The sequence below is a fragment of the Rana temporaria genome, chromosome 4, assembly GCF_905171775.1.
Source record: "Rana temporaria chromosome 4, aRanTem1.1, whole genome shotgun sequence".
Classification (NCBI taxonomy): Eukaryota; Metazoa; Chordata; class Amphibia; order Anura; family Ranidae; genus Rana; species Rana temporaria.
The window spans coordinates 269,518,074-269,532,733 of NC_053492.1; positions in this window are offsets into that span (position 1 = coordinate 269,518,074).

Sequence of the window (14,660 nt, forward strand, 5' to 3'; positions counted from 1 at the left end):
ACCTTACCCCCTGCCCTTGCTTAACTCCCCAAATTTCTATTGATTGTCCTAGTGAAGAACAGCCTTGTTGAAATGAGAAAAGTGGGAAATTATCGCTTTTGACACTTTACAATTATGCCTTAAACGGGCTGTAAATGTCATGTTTACAGCATGTTTGCAACACATTTCAATGAAAATTTTTTTGGTTTCCAAAAAAAGCCTCTAAACTCTACTGCATAGAAACGACTATAGATGACATTGTGTATATGTACTGATAAGGTAACATAGAGGAGAGTTCAGGAGCAATCAAAGAAAATACCCAACTGCTCCTAAACGTCTGTTTAGCAGCAGCAGTGTACATGAGGCCTTAGATAACCCCCCGAAACGACCACAACATACAATGTAATACTGACGTGTAATACTGACATATAATCACATTTATAGCTTGGACTTGATGGACTTTTTTAAACCTCATCTACTATGTAACTACGTAACTATCAAAAATGTGTTTTATTGGGTTGAGGTCAGGATTCTGAGCAGGCAAATCAAGTTCCCCCACCCGAAAACTCTCTCATCTATGTCATTATAGACCTTGCTTTGTGCACTGGTGCACAGTCATGTTGGAACAGGAAGGGGTCATCCCCAAACTGTTTCCACAAAGGTGGGAGCATGAAATTGTCCAAAATGTATTGTTATGCTGATGACTTATGAGTTCCCTTCACTGGAACCAAGGGGCCAAGCCCAACCCCTAAGAAACAACCCCACACTATAATCACCCCGCCACCAAATGATTTGGACTAATGCACAATGCAAGGTCCATAAAGACATGAGTTTGGGGTGGAAGAACTTGACTGGCCTGCACGTCCTGACCTCAACCCAATAGAGCATCTTTGGAATGAATTAGAGTGGAGACTGCAAGGCAGGCCTTCTTGTACACATCAGTGCCTGACCTCACAAATGCGCTTCTAGAAGAATAGTAAAACATGTCCATAGACACTTTTCTAAACCTAAAGACTAATGCCGCGTACACACCATCACTTTATGTGATGAAAAAAAATGACGTTTTTAAAAACGTCACTTTAATTGACTGTGTGTGGGGGAAAACGTCGTTTTATGTCTTGTAAAAAACGACCAAAAAAAATTGAAGCATGCTTCAATTTTATGTGTCGTTTTTCAAAAGTGCACTTTTTACTTCACAGAAATTGACCGTGTGTAGCAAAAAACGTCGTTTTCTAAGACGTTTTTTCATCCATGCATGCCCAGAAGCTACTTATGAAGCAAGCTTCAATGGTAAAACGTGGTGGAACGTAACCTCACTTTGCAAGATCATTGTGAGAAAACGATGGTGTGTAGGCAACTTCGTCTTTGAAAATTGAAGTTTCAAAAACGTCATTTTTTACTTCACAGAAAGTGTCATTTTTTTTCATCACATAAAGTGATGGTGTGTACGTGGCATAAGACTTTAATGATCAGACCCCCAATGCATGGCCACCACACTTCTGTCTACCACAGTAGCTTGAATCCTAACGAAAAAAAAATCATTGCACTGTAAGCCAGCAATAACCGTTTCTGAAAGCCTTTTTTTCAACACATATTTGCTTTTTATCTTTTCAAGTACCAAAGAATATGCAACTGGAAAGGAAGAAGAACTTCACTTATACAATATGCCTTTGAATGCATTATACGATTATTGAAGGTCACAAGTTAATTTGATGTATTGTGTATACACTCAAATTCTAAATAACACAAACAAATCCCAGTTTTAATGACATTTCCTAGCATTGTTTAAGCATGCATTTCCATTGGTAATCTACAGGAAAACACTGTCAAAAATGTTCTCTTTAAGCAGACATTACCACTGTTGATTTATGAGAATTATTCAACTAAGCATAAATTACAGTTATTGATTTATGTGAAAACACAGAAGTCTGCACAGCATATAATAAGCCAGGTCCATAAGACAGGGACACCTCTCAAATAAAACACTGCAGAGGTTCCAAATTATAGATGAGAGCATTGTTCCTACTACAATGTTAATGTATTATGCAATATTATTTAATAATAAGTCCAATTTTTCAATGATAAATTGAGTAACAATGTGATTATTTTCATTTTTTGCCAAAAAAAAAAAAGAAGTTCCACGTCTGAGAAGAATTTGTCAGATTGGGGGAATATTGTTGAGCTAATCAGATATAATAATTGTCACAGTAGAGGACATAATAGCTGGCATGGTAGTACAACTGGCAAAGAGAGTTTCTGAGCTACATTTTTTATAAACAAGACCTATGCACTTAACTCCTACTGTAAAGAACTACCGTATTTATCGGGGTATTGCGCGCTCCAGCGTATAGCGCGCACCCCTAATGTGGACCCGCATTCCTGTAAAAAAAACATTTTAGTACTTACAGTTTTGGTGTCTTGCGCGGCGTCCATCGGCGGCCTCGTCGGGTCCGGCGTCCATCTGCGGCTTCGGTGGTGTCCTCCTCGTCGGGTCCGGCATCCGTCTGCGGCTTCGGTGGTGTCCTCCTCGTCAGGGTCCGGGGTCCGGCGTCCGTCTGCGGCTTCGGTGGTATCCTCCTCGTCAGGTCCGGCGCCCGTCTGCGGCTTCGGTGGTGTCCTCCCGGCTTCTCCCGCGCTGTTACCTGTTGAATCACCGCTTCCCGCGCTCAGTTTGAATGCCTGTGCCGACATATACTGTCGTGCAGTACACTCGGCTACATTTGGCCAGGCTCGGCTTTGCTCGTGCTCACGCTCTGTGACGTTTATGCGTGTGCACGAGCGAAGCCGAGCCTGGCCGAATATAGCCGAGTGTACTGCACTCGGTATATGTCGGCGCAGGCATTCAAACTGAGCGCGGGAAGTGGGTATCGGCGTATATCACGCACCCACGATTTTCCCCTTATTTTAAGGGGAATAAAGTGCGCGGTATACGCCGATAAATACGGTATTAAGCACATTTACACTATTAGTACAAATAAAGACATTTTCTGTGTGTATTTGGCCAGTATATGAAGCATCTTTTAAATCCAAGAACTTTCTCCTTGAATTCTATAAGATTGGTAAGGGAGATACAATCATTGGCATTAATACTGTACTGTATGTGGCTCTTTTTTATTACATCTATAGCCCCTTAAAGGGAGCATATAGTGATTCTATACAGTTTATAGCCATATGTATTAGTAAGGACTAAAAACTAAATTTAAACATATAGAAAATGATGCCCCAGTGGAAGTCTGTGAAGACGAAATGCGTAGGATACATATGCTGGCTCCAGCCACCGTAACACATTGAAAACTTTTTTACAGTTTGGGTGTTTTTGTATTCTTTTGTATTTTTTTGTATTTGCAATTGGCTGTGAGAGATTTTTTATGGAATACATTTTTATCTACGTTTTTATGCTATGAGAAGGTTTTGTCTTTCCATTCCCTATTTTATAATACACCATCATTGGTGAGGTGTAAAAACAGACCCAATATTTCCATCTAAATTACGGCTTTTCGATCATTTGCTGTACGGATTGGAGAGGGTGTGGAATACAACAGTGACTCACCAAGGAGGTATCCAAGAGATCCATCAGGATTCCCATAGAAGCATCGGTATGTACGCTTATAAGATCCACCGCTAAATGGTGATTTGGATCCACGATTTGTTTACTTTCACAAGTTTTAAAGAAAATTTAAACACATTTTGGTTTCACTGTTGTGGATGTTCCACATTCCTGTGTGTTTAGGACACTAGTGGGTTGAGTTTTTTATTATTTCTATATCATTTTTGTGATTCATGTACACATATGTTTCATGCAATATAGGAATATTTTGATGTCACGCGTTTTCATTGATTCCTCTATAAGGTGTCATATACCTTTCATTGGAATTTTTACAGAAGTCTAGCACAGTTGCAACTAATAGGAATACTTTGGTGTTTTCTTTAAAGTTTTTTTTTACACTTTATAGGGTTGCCTGTAGTGTGGGAGGAGTAAATCCAATTACACATTGCTTTCTCCAACCACAATAGAAGCGCCACACTTTTTTACTTCAAATTTAAAAATATGTTTCTCTTTTTTTAGTCAGTTAAAATATGCAACATTGCATATTCATATTTTTCATTTTCCCTTTGAGCCAACACAGCTTTGGGTTCCTTTTCGTTTGTTATCCCTTTGGTGACCTTGGACCTGCAATTGGTGACAGCTGCTGGGCCTTAAATAGCTACCTTATCCTATTGGGACCTGTGACCAAAAGGCCTGGTAGAAGGAAGACTAGCACTAACATATTTTGCAGCTCACAGCTTTTGCAGATGTTACATGACTGAATGCAAAGCCGCAACTGAAATCAGTGGTGAAAGGCCATGATCACGGTTTTAAAATGCCAGTGGGTAACTAATTATTGTTTTAGCATTGATCAGTGAAGTGATTTTGGATTCTGATATCTAAATGAGGGTGCAGGTTCAATATACAGTATATATATATATATATATATATATATATATATATATATATATATATATATATATATATATATATATATATATATATATATATATTTATACATACATACACAGTGCCTTGAAAAAGTATTCAAACCCCTTGAAATTTTCCACATTTTGTCATGTTACAACCAAAAAAGTTACTGTAGTTTATTGGGATTTTATGTGATAGACCAACACAAGTGGCACATTATTGTGAAGTGGAAGGAAAATGATAAATGGAAAATTATATATAGTTTTCAATTTTTTTTACAAATAAATATCTAAAAAGTGTGGTGTGCATTTGTTTTCAGCCCCCTATGAGTCAATACTTTGTAGAATACATATAGGTAGATGGCGCATGATTAGAAGAGCACAGTCAATAATCGAAAGGTAAACACATCATAAGGTCCATGTCAATAACAATAAAATGAATGAATAGAAAGTCCAATAAAAGTCCAATGGCACATTAGCGGCAGCAAAATTCTGAAGCAGAAGCAAACTCTGAAAGATATGTACAAACAAGAAGAAAAATGCGCCAAACTAAGTGCAGTAAGTAGGTATTTAATTCAAATAATTTGTACACAGTAAAAATGGCTACTCACAAAACCAGTGATAACACAGGCATGATAGGGAGAACGGCTGGTCCGGTGTCACAACATGTCATCAACAGCTACAAGGGCTTCGCAGCAGGCTGGTCTCATAACCTGGTCCCATGGGCGATGGAAATAGAGGTCCGAGGTGTTTGGGAACCCCAGGGAGTACAGGGGCCGTGGATGCTGTTTCAAAACGGCGTGCGTTCCAGCGTGGAACGCAACGTATCGCCGTACGACCGGAAGTGACATGGGGACTCCGGGCAGCCAATGGGATGACGCCTGTGTTATCACTGGTTTTGTGAGTAGCCATTTTTACTGTGTACAAATTATTTGAATTAAATACCTACTTACTGCACTTAGTTAGGCGCATTTTTCTTCTTGTTTGTACAATACTTTGTAGAACCATCTTTCACTGCAATAAGAGCTAAAAGTCTTTTTTGGGTATATCTCTACCAGCTTTGCACATCTAGAGAGTGAAATTGTCTGCCTATTCTTCTTTGCAAAATAGCTCAAGTTCCCGTCAAATTGGATGGAGAGCGTCTGCGAACAGTACATTTCCTGTGTTGCCACAGATTTTCAATTGGATTTAGGTCTTGACTTTGACTGCGCCATTATTACACATGAATATTCTTTGATCTAAACCATTCCATTGTTGCTCTGGTTGTATGTTTAGGGTCATTGTCCTTCTGGAAGGTAAACCTCCATCCCTGTCTCAAGTATAAATGCCAGATTTGTGGAGTACACAACTAATAGTTGTCCTGTGGACAGATTCTACTACCCAAGCTGTGGATCTCTGAAGCTCCTCCAGAGTTACCATGGGCCTCTTGGCTGCTTCTCTGATTAATGCTCTCCTTGCTCGGTCTGTCAGTTTAGGTGGATGGCCATGTATTTGTAGGTTTGCAGTTGTGCCACACTCTTTCAATTTTCAGAAGATGGATTGAACAGTGCTCCGTGAGAGCATCAAGCTTTGGATATTTTTTTTATGACCTAACCCTGCTTTAAATATCTCCATAACTTTATCCCTGACCTGTCTGGTGTGTTCCTTTGCCTTCATAATGTGGTTTGTTCACCAAGATTCTCTAACAAATCTCTGAGGGCCTGACAGAATAGCTGTATTTATACTGAGATTAAATTACACACAGGTGGGGTAAAGGGGGCTGAATACAAATGCACACCACCCTTTTCAGATATTTATATGTAAAATTATTTGAAATACATTGTGTTGGTCTATCACAAAAAATCCCAATAAAATAATTTTGGTTGTAACATTACAAATTGTGGAAAATTTCAAGGGGTATGTATACTCTTTCAAGGCACTGTATACACTGTGTATATATATATATATATATATATATATATATATATATATATATATATATATATATATATATATATATACACACACACACACGCTATTACCAAAAGTTTTGGGACACCTGCCTTTACACAAACATGAACTTCAATGGCATCACTGTCTTAGTCCGTAGGGTTCAATATTGAGTCGGCCCACCCATTGCAGCTATAACAGCTTAAATTCCTCTGGGAAGGCTTTCCACAAGGTTTGGGAGTGTGTCTATGGGAATGGTTGACCATTCTTCCAGAAGTACATTTGTGAGGTCTGGCACTGATGTGGATGGGAAGGCCTGGCTCACAGTCTACATTCTAATTCATCCCAAAGGTTTCCTATCAGGTTGAAGTCAGGATTAAAGGCAGGTATCCCAATACTTTTGGCAATATAGTGTATATACACTATATTTTGCATTACATACTGCATTATATATACTATATTGTACATTACACATACATCGGAATCTTGCTGCAGGAGGATGTGTAGGGATTAATTGTATCTGTTATTAAGAAAGTGAGTGCCAGAGAAATGGATGGCAGACAGGAAATAGCTACTTTTACTGCTGTTCTTGCTGCTTCAGCTTACTGCCAAGTGAGTTTGAGAGATGTGGAGGGTGGGGATGATGAGGTGTCAGACCATACCTAGGTGCCTGATTGTATATTGGGAAAATGAGGAAGAGACACAAAAGCAGCCTGGTAGGATTTCATCACATGAACAAGAAATTTGGCAGCTCTTCAGGGGCAGGCTGACAGGTAGGGGATCCCACACCATCTTGAGTCAGGCAAATTTATGTTTGAAAACAGCACAAGCTTGCTGTCAGCCCTTTGACATGGAAAGTTCACACTTGTCCCTTACTTAACAATTGTCCTAAACCTTTTGGGGCAGCCATTCACCTTGGCTTTCAGGATGTCCTGTAGCAGGGAAGGAGGGAAAGAGGTTCTCACCCAAGATATGATGGTATATGGCCCCGTCCATTGTCCCTTTGATGTGGTGAAGTTGTCCTGTCCCCTTAGCAGAAAAAACACCCCTAAAGAATAATGTTTCTACGTCCATGTCTGATGGTGGGAATGGTGTTATCGGGTCATAGGCAGCATTCCTCCTCCTTAAAACATGGCTATTTGAGTTAATGCCATATAGCTCAATTTCAGTCTCATCTGACCACAACACTTTCACCAGGTTCTCCTTTAACCACTTAACAACCGAGGATATCATATGACTTTGTGCGGTGATATCTGAATGATGCCAGCAGCTACAGGCATCATTCAGATATTACCGTCTTCAGCCACCGATTCTCTGCACGATAAGAAAGATCAAAGCAGTAGTTCCGCCGCTTGATCGTTCTAATAGGCAGCGGGAGGGGACGTCCCCCCCTCCCGCCGCCATCCGGTGCTTCTCTGGGCTCTCCGGTGACATTGGAGGCCCGGAGAGCAAATCGGCCGGCGCTGGCTGGGAAGCATAGAGATGACTGGTGACCAGATTGACAGGTGACCACGTTATGACCTCACGCCCGGTACCCGGAAGTAAACAAAGCCACAATCGCGGCTGTCGGCATGAAATCTGTGAATTTTTTTTCACGATCTCATGCTTGTAAGCCTGGAGGAGAGATGTGGGGTCTTATTGACCCCCACATCTCTCCATAAAGAGGACCTGTCACACTATTTCCTATTACAAGGGATGTTAAGATTCCTTGTAATAGGAATAAAAGTGATAAAAAAAATTTAAACAAAAAGTGTAAAAATAAAATAATTAAACTTTTTTTTTTAAACGCCCCTGTCCCCGGTAGCCCGCGCGCAGAAGCCAACACGTATGCAAGTCCTGTCCACATATGTAAACGCTGTTCAACCCCCACATGTGAGGTATCATCGCGTGCATTAGAGCGTGTGCAACAATTCTAGCACCTCCTCTGTAACTCGAAAATAGTAGCCTGTAAAAAAAATTAAAGCGTCGCCTATGGAGATTTTTAAGTACCGAAGTTTGGTGCCATTCCATGAGTGTGCGCAATTTTAAAGTGTAACATGTTAGGTATATATTTACTCGGCGTAACATCATCTTTCACATTATACAAAAAAATTGGGCTAACTTTACTGTTTTGTTATTTTTTTCCCAAAAAAGGCGTTTGACAAATAATTGCCAAATAATGTGCGAGAAAAAAAGTTGCAATGACCGCCATTTTATTCCCTAGGGTGTCTGCTAAAGAAATATATAATTTTTGGGGGTTCTGTTTAATTTTCTAGCAAAAAAATTGTGATTTTTACACGAAAGGAGAGAAGTGCCAAAATAGGCCCGGTGGTCAAGTGGTTAAAGCATTCAGATGTTCATTAGCAAACTTCAGACAGGTGCTTTCTTGAGCAGGGGGACCTTGCGGGCGCTGCAGGATTTCAGTCCTTCAAAGCACAATGTGTTACCAATTGTTTTCTTGGTGACTATGGTCCCAGCTGCCTTGAGATCATTGACAAGATTCTTCCGTGTTGTTCTGTGCCGATTCCTCACCATTTTCATAATCATTAAAACTCAGAGGTGAGATCTTGCTAGAGCCCCAGACTGAGGGAGAATGACAGTTATTTTGTGTTTCTTCCATTTGCAAATAATGGCACCAACTGTTGTTACCCTCTCCCCAAGCTGCGTGTCGATGGTCTTGTAGCCCATTCCAGCCTTGTGTAGCTCTACAATATTGTCCCTGGCATCCTTGGACAGCTTTTTCATCTTGGCCACGGTGAAGAGATTGGAATCTGATTGATTCCTTCTGTGGACAGGTGTGTTTTATACAGGTAACAAGCTGAGATTAGGAGCACTCCATTTAAGAGAGGAACCTGAAGTGATACCGCAAAGGTATGGGAAACTCAATATTTCAGTAAAAACACACTGAAACACTAGGGCAAACAAATAAACTGTCCAAATTATTGGTAAATTATAAAAGATGAGATTGCACCACTTAAATATATACCCAGCATGTCAAACCTTAAATTAGTGTACACCCGTAAAATGGTGACAAAGTTCAGTACCCTATGATTTCTATAGGCGACACTTCAAAAGCCCCCTATAGGTCATCAGTTTAGTGTTACGGAGGAGGTCTTGTTCTAGAATTTTTGCTCTCACTCCTGCGTGTGTGGCAATATGTAACATGCTTCATAGTTAGTCAGGTTGAAAAAGACACAAGTCCATCTAATACAACCAATGTTTTCATCGGTAGGCACCTCGGACGTGTGCGTTTACATGCGTATATGTTGGGGTAGGGTGCCTCAACATATTTTTGGTGGTTGGGATTTTATGTGCTTGGGTGTAACTTTATTTTTTGCATGGGTCACATCAAGAAGGGGGAGAGCAAACCCTCGTCCCGCTAGCATCCGCCATGTCGGTCCCGGGTCTGCAACCACTGGATTGTGTGTGAAATCCCCCATAGTCATGTCTGTACCACATATGGACCTGGCAGTGAAAAGGTTAAAAGGTTAATTTCTTAATTAACTTAACCCAGTGACAAGGTAAAAAAAGTGATGAGCGCTCCAGGTATGTGTCAAATTACAACCAAAGTATATACGTGAATGAATGAACCACAATCAAAGAAATGAGTGACCAAACTCAAAATGTGCAGTGCGTACCGAAAAATAATAATAGGAAAATATATATTCAGATGTGATACACTATAGGGATGTCCAGTCCTCTGTGAATCTAAAATCACTGTGATGATCACACATAAATAAATATATAAAAATAAATATATAAAAATGAATATATATACATATATATATATATGGAATTGTGTAAAAAGTGAGTAGGCGAATGTATAAAAGTGCAACAGTGGTGCTGATAAAGCAGTCTATAGGTGAAGATGATGAGATGTTTCCATATAAAGGTATCTGTGTAGAAGGCAGTAGCTTGAAAATCCTCATAGGTATTGTAGTGCCCTTACCATGAAGGTGCTATATGTGCGCATATAGATATATCCCTCCGGGTCTCCGATCACCCCTGTCCTGGGATCAGTCAGTGTACGTTGTGCCAGCAGCTGTATTCCATGAAGGTATCCTGGGCGCGTATCTACTGATGTCCTCCGGGTCTCCGGTCACCTTTCTCCTGGGGTCACTTCATTCAAGTCTGTTCTGACTGCTGCATACCTCCAAAGTATTCCCAATTGCAGTGGTCCAATAGGCAAAACAATGGGGTGGGGAGAAAAAAAGGTAGCCTCCAATGGTGTAGTAGGATTAGGAATCCAAAAGTATTTATTGTAATTAAAAAGCAGGTAGCACAAACAGTGCTTAAAATAACAGAGCAGCGTTAAAAATCAAGGTGCAGACGTGGCGTTTAAATTTACCGCCTTACGTCCGATAGCCTCCGGCTTGTGCGAGTGTAATCCTCGGTCTCGACTTTCGGCTCCCTACGGCGTTACGTCACGCACCTCGTGACTTCATCAGGGGATTCCTATTGGCTGTCGGGCCGCCGGCTAAATACGCCCAAACCGGAAGTAAACAGACTTCCATTTTCTTGAAGTCCATATTCATGGACATAATGTGTTACAATAAGGGCTGTTATTGGGACGTAGCTTAAAGTGTGGATAGACACTATAACAGATGTTTAACATCACGTTTCATGTATACTCCTAGTGCAGGACTGCAAAGCTGAGAATATTACTTACAGAGGAAACTTATAAGGGGGCATCTCATCACAAATAGTGATAGACAATGAAAAAAATCGGTCATATGTAATTATGAATAATTACTATTTTAAATGCACACACACATATATTATTTTAATTATAATGATAAAGGATTAAATTCGATAAATGAAATTAATCGAAAGATTAAGGTTAAAATTAAACAGTTATAAAAGGTAATAAAGGTTAAAAGTCAAAACCATATAGGGCAATGGGTGACGCATGTTAAAGTGCATCAGTGTCGTGATTTATTAACCCTCAGTGGGCCAGTGAACAGAAAGTGGCCCTAAAAAGTAAATAGTGTACCTATTTGGTTTATATTAATAATGGTGGACTATATTGATGTAGGGATGACGGTGTGGATAAGATAAAGGTCCTGAGTGATGGATTTAACCCTTGCTACTCTGTCACATATATGCACATAAGGACAATGTCTCGTCGTGTAGAAAACCTCAACTCAGGGCTTGAGTTGTGTTAATAGTGATAGAGGGCAAAGTATCTTTCCCACTAGGTGAGATAGGTATAGGGACAAATATTTAAGAAAGTCCCACACTACCGGTACATCTATTATATCTAGATGCCCAGTAGTGTCCATGGGTATACCAATCAATATATAATTGTCTCAACCGATACTCCCACAAGCCTAAGTCCATCAGGACCGTTTGGGTATCATAATGACATAAATTCACATTTGACAATGGCTAAGGTCAGAGAAAGATAAATTCATTAAAATGATTTAAAAACATTTAAAAATTATTTAAAAAGCAATTCAAGTCGAAATCCACATTCATACCTCCTGGAGTGAGTGTGTTTAATGTATGTATCCAGCGTGATTCTTTCTGACTAATGACCCGTATTTTGTGGCTACCTCTCCAAGAAGCTTTATATTTTTCTATGCCCCAAAATTGAAGCATAGTGGCGTCTTGGTTGTGCACTTTCGCAAAATGGCGTGATACGCTATGTTTGGGGTAGCCATTGGTTATATTTCGTACATGCTCTTCTATTCTACATTTTAATTTCCTTTTGGTCCTGCCCACATATTGCAGGTTACAACTACATTGGAGCACATAGATAACGCCCTCAGTGTGACATACAATGAAGTCTCTTATTTGATGGGTTTGTCCTGTCATAGTGCCATTGAAGTCTAGTCGTTTGCCTTGAAATGGTTTTGAATGTCTACACGCAAAGCAATTCCTACACGGGTAGAATCCTTTTCCTGAAAAAAAGGAAAACATTGGTTTGGGAGGCGAGGCAATGACCGATTTGACCAATATGTCTCTTAAGGTGGGAGCTTGTTTGTAAATTATTTTAGGTTTATTGGGGAGAATTGTCTGAAGATCTTTATCCCCCAATAGCACATGCCAGTGCCGTTGGATGAGTTTGTTAATTTCTTTATGCTGCACGTTGTAGTCTAATATGAGGCTTGGTGCTACATTGTTTGGCGGTTCTTTGTTGGCCGTCTTGTTCTCCAGCATATGTTTTCTGTCCAGTTTTTGTACATTCCTTACTTCTTTTAGCCAGGATATATCATACCCTTTATCCTCGAATCTTTTCCCGATGAATTGGGCCTGCTCATTGAAGTCTTCCTCCTTGGTGCAGTTTCTCTTTAGTCTGACTAGTTGGCCTTTCGGGATGTTGTAGAGCCAAGGTTTGTGGTGGCAACTTTCAACTGACAGATAACTATTGGTGTCAACCGTTTTAAAGTAGGTTTTGGTAATAATTTTATTGCCTTCCAGTGATACATTCAAGTCCAAAAAATCCACCTCTTTGGTGTCTATTTTCCACACAAGTTTGATGTTTTTCTCGTTGCTATTCAAGCTTTCCATAAATTGCTCCAAACTTGCTTTATTGCCATTCCATAGAATGATGACGTTGTCTATATATCGTTTGTACAATATAAGCTCTACCGGCATATGTTCGTAGATGGCCGATTCTTCCCATTGGGCCATAAACGCATTAGCTATGCTAGGGGCGAACTTAGCGCCCATAGCTATGCCTATGGCCTGCTTATAATAAATCTGGTTGTGCCAGAAATAATTAAATTTGAGGCAGAACTCCAAGCATTTGGTCAGATACTTGCGTTGTTTGCACATCATGTTGCTATGTTTGCGTAATAGCCACTTAATGGCATGGCATGCATCATGATGGCCTACTATGGTATATAGCGACGTAACGTCAGCTGTGGCAAGTAAGGTAGTTCCTTCTGCCACAGAGACAGTATCTAGGAGTTGGAGAATGTGTTTGGTGTCTTTTAAATAGGCACGCGTATTTTGTACTGATGGGTGAATAAAAAAGTCAATGTATTGGCCCATCCTAGATGTAAGTGACTCAATACCATTGACTATAGGTCTTCCAGGGGGGTGGTCTTTGGATTTGTGTATTTTTGGCACTGTATATATTACTGGAATTCTACAACATTCAGGTACAAGGTATTTGGCCTCTTTTTTGTTCAGGATATTTCTTTTTACACCTAGGTTCACCACCAATTTCAATTCCTTTTTGTATGTGTTAGTGGGGTTACCTGGTAATTTAATATACGTATCCTCATCAGACAGTTGGCGATCTATTTCTCCCAAATATTGTGCTTTTGTCTGGATGACTATTGCTCCCCCTTTGTCCGCGGGGCGGATAACCACATCTTTCCTTTCTATAAGTGATTTGATTCCCTTTTTGATGTGTGCCGGATCATATTTCTTTTTAACTTTAGGTGTTTCTAGGTCAGCAAGGACCAGTTTTTTGAAGACCTCTATATGATGGTTGTCTGACACTTGTGGGTTAAAGGTAGAGTTGTTACGTAACGTACTATGTATTAAGTCGTTACTTGGTGGCTGCTGTATAAAATGTGAGAGTTTATCATTAAGGAAATATTTCTTCATATTAAGCTTTCTTATGTACTTACGGATCCCAATGTAGGTGTCAAATTTATTCAGATTTTTGACCGGTGCATGTTTGAGCCCCCTATCTAAAACAGCTAGTTCTTCAAGTGTCAGTTCGGTGGAGGTTAAATTTACCACGTTCTCTCCTCGTCTTTTCTTTTTCTTTTGTTGTCCCTTTCCTGCTCTGTTTCCCCTCTTGTTTCTGGACTTGGTCTTGTGGGGTTTTCCTGTGTCCGTCTCATGGGGGAGCAGTGGGGGTCCTGTGTAGGTCTTCGTGGAGAGTGGTCTCTCCTTTCCCTGTCTAAAAAAGAGGACCGTGGTGCTGTGTGTTGATAGTATTCATGACCTGGTCTCGAATCTTCATAATGCTGGTCTTGTTGTCCTCTAAGAGGCTCAAATCTGTTATGGACCACAGTCGGGGTTCTATTATACCCTCCATAGTATTCAGATACCTGTGGGGGTCCCCTAATTGGGTTACCATAATAGTCATACATTTGTGGTGGAGGAGGTCCTCTATAGTATCCTCCGTATGGTTCCTGTGATGGAGGGGGAGGACCTCTATTATCTCTTGGATTTCTTTCATTATATTGACCATTATTGTACGGTTTTTTGTTATTGGGCTTCTTAAAAGGTTTTTTCCATTGTTTTTTGGGTGTATGATATGCATATTGCCCACTATTATGATGTTCGTACTGTGGTTTAGTATTATCCCTATATCCTGTTTGTTCCTCCCACTTTGGTGGGGGTCGCATTTG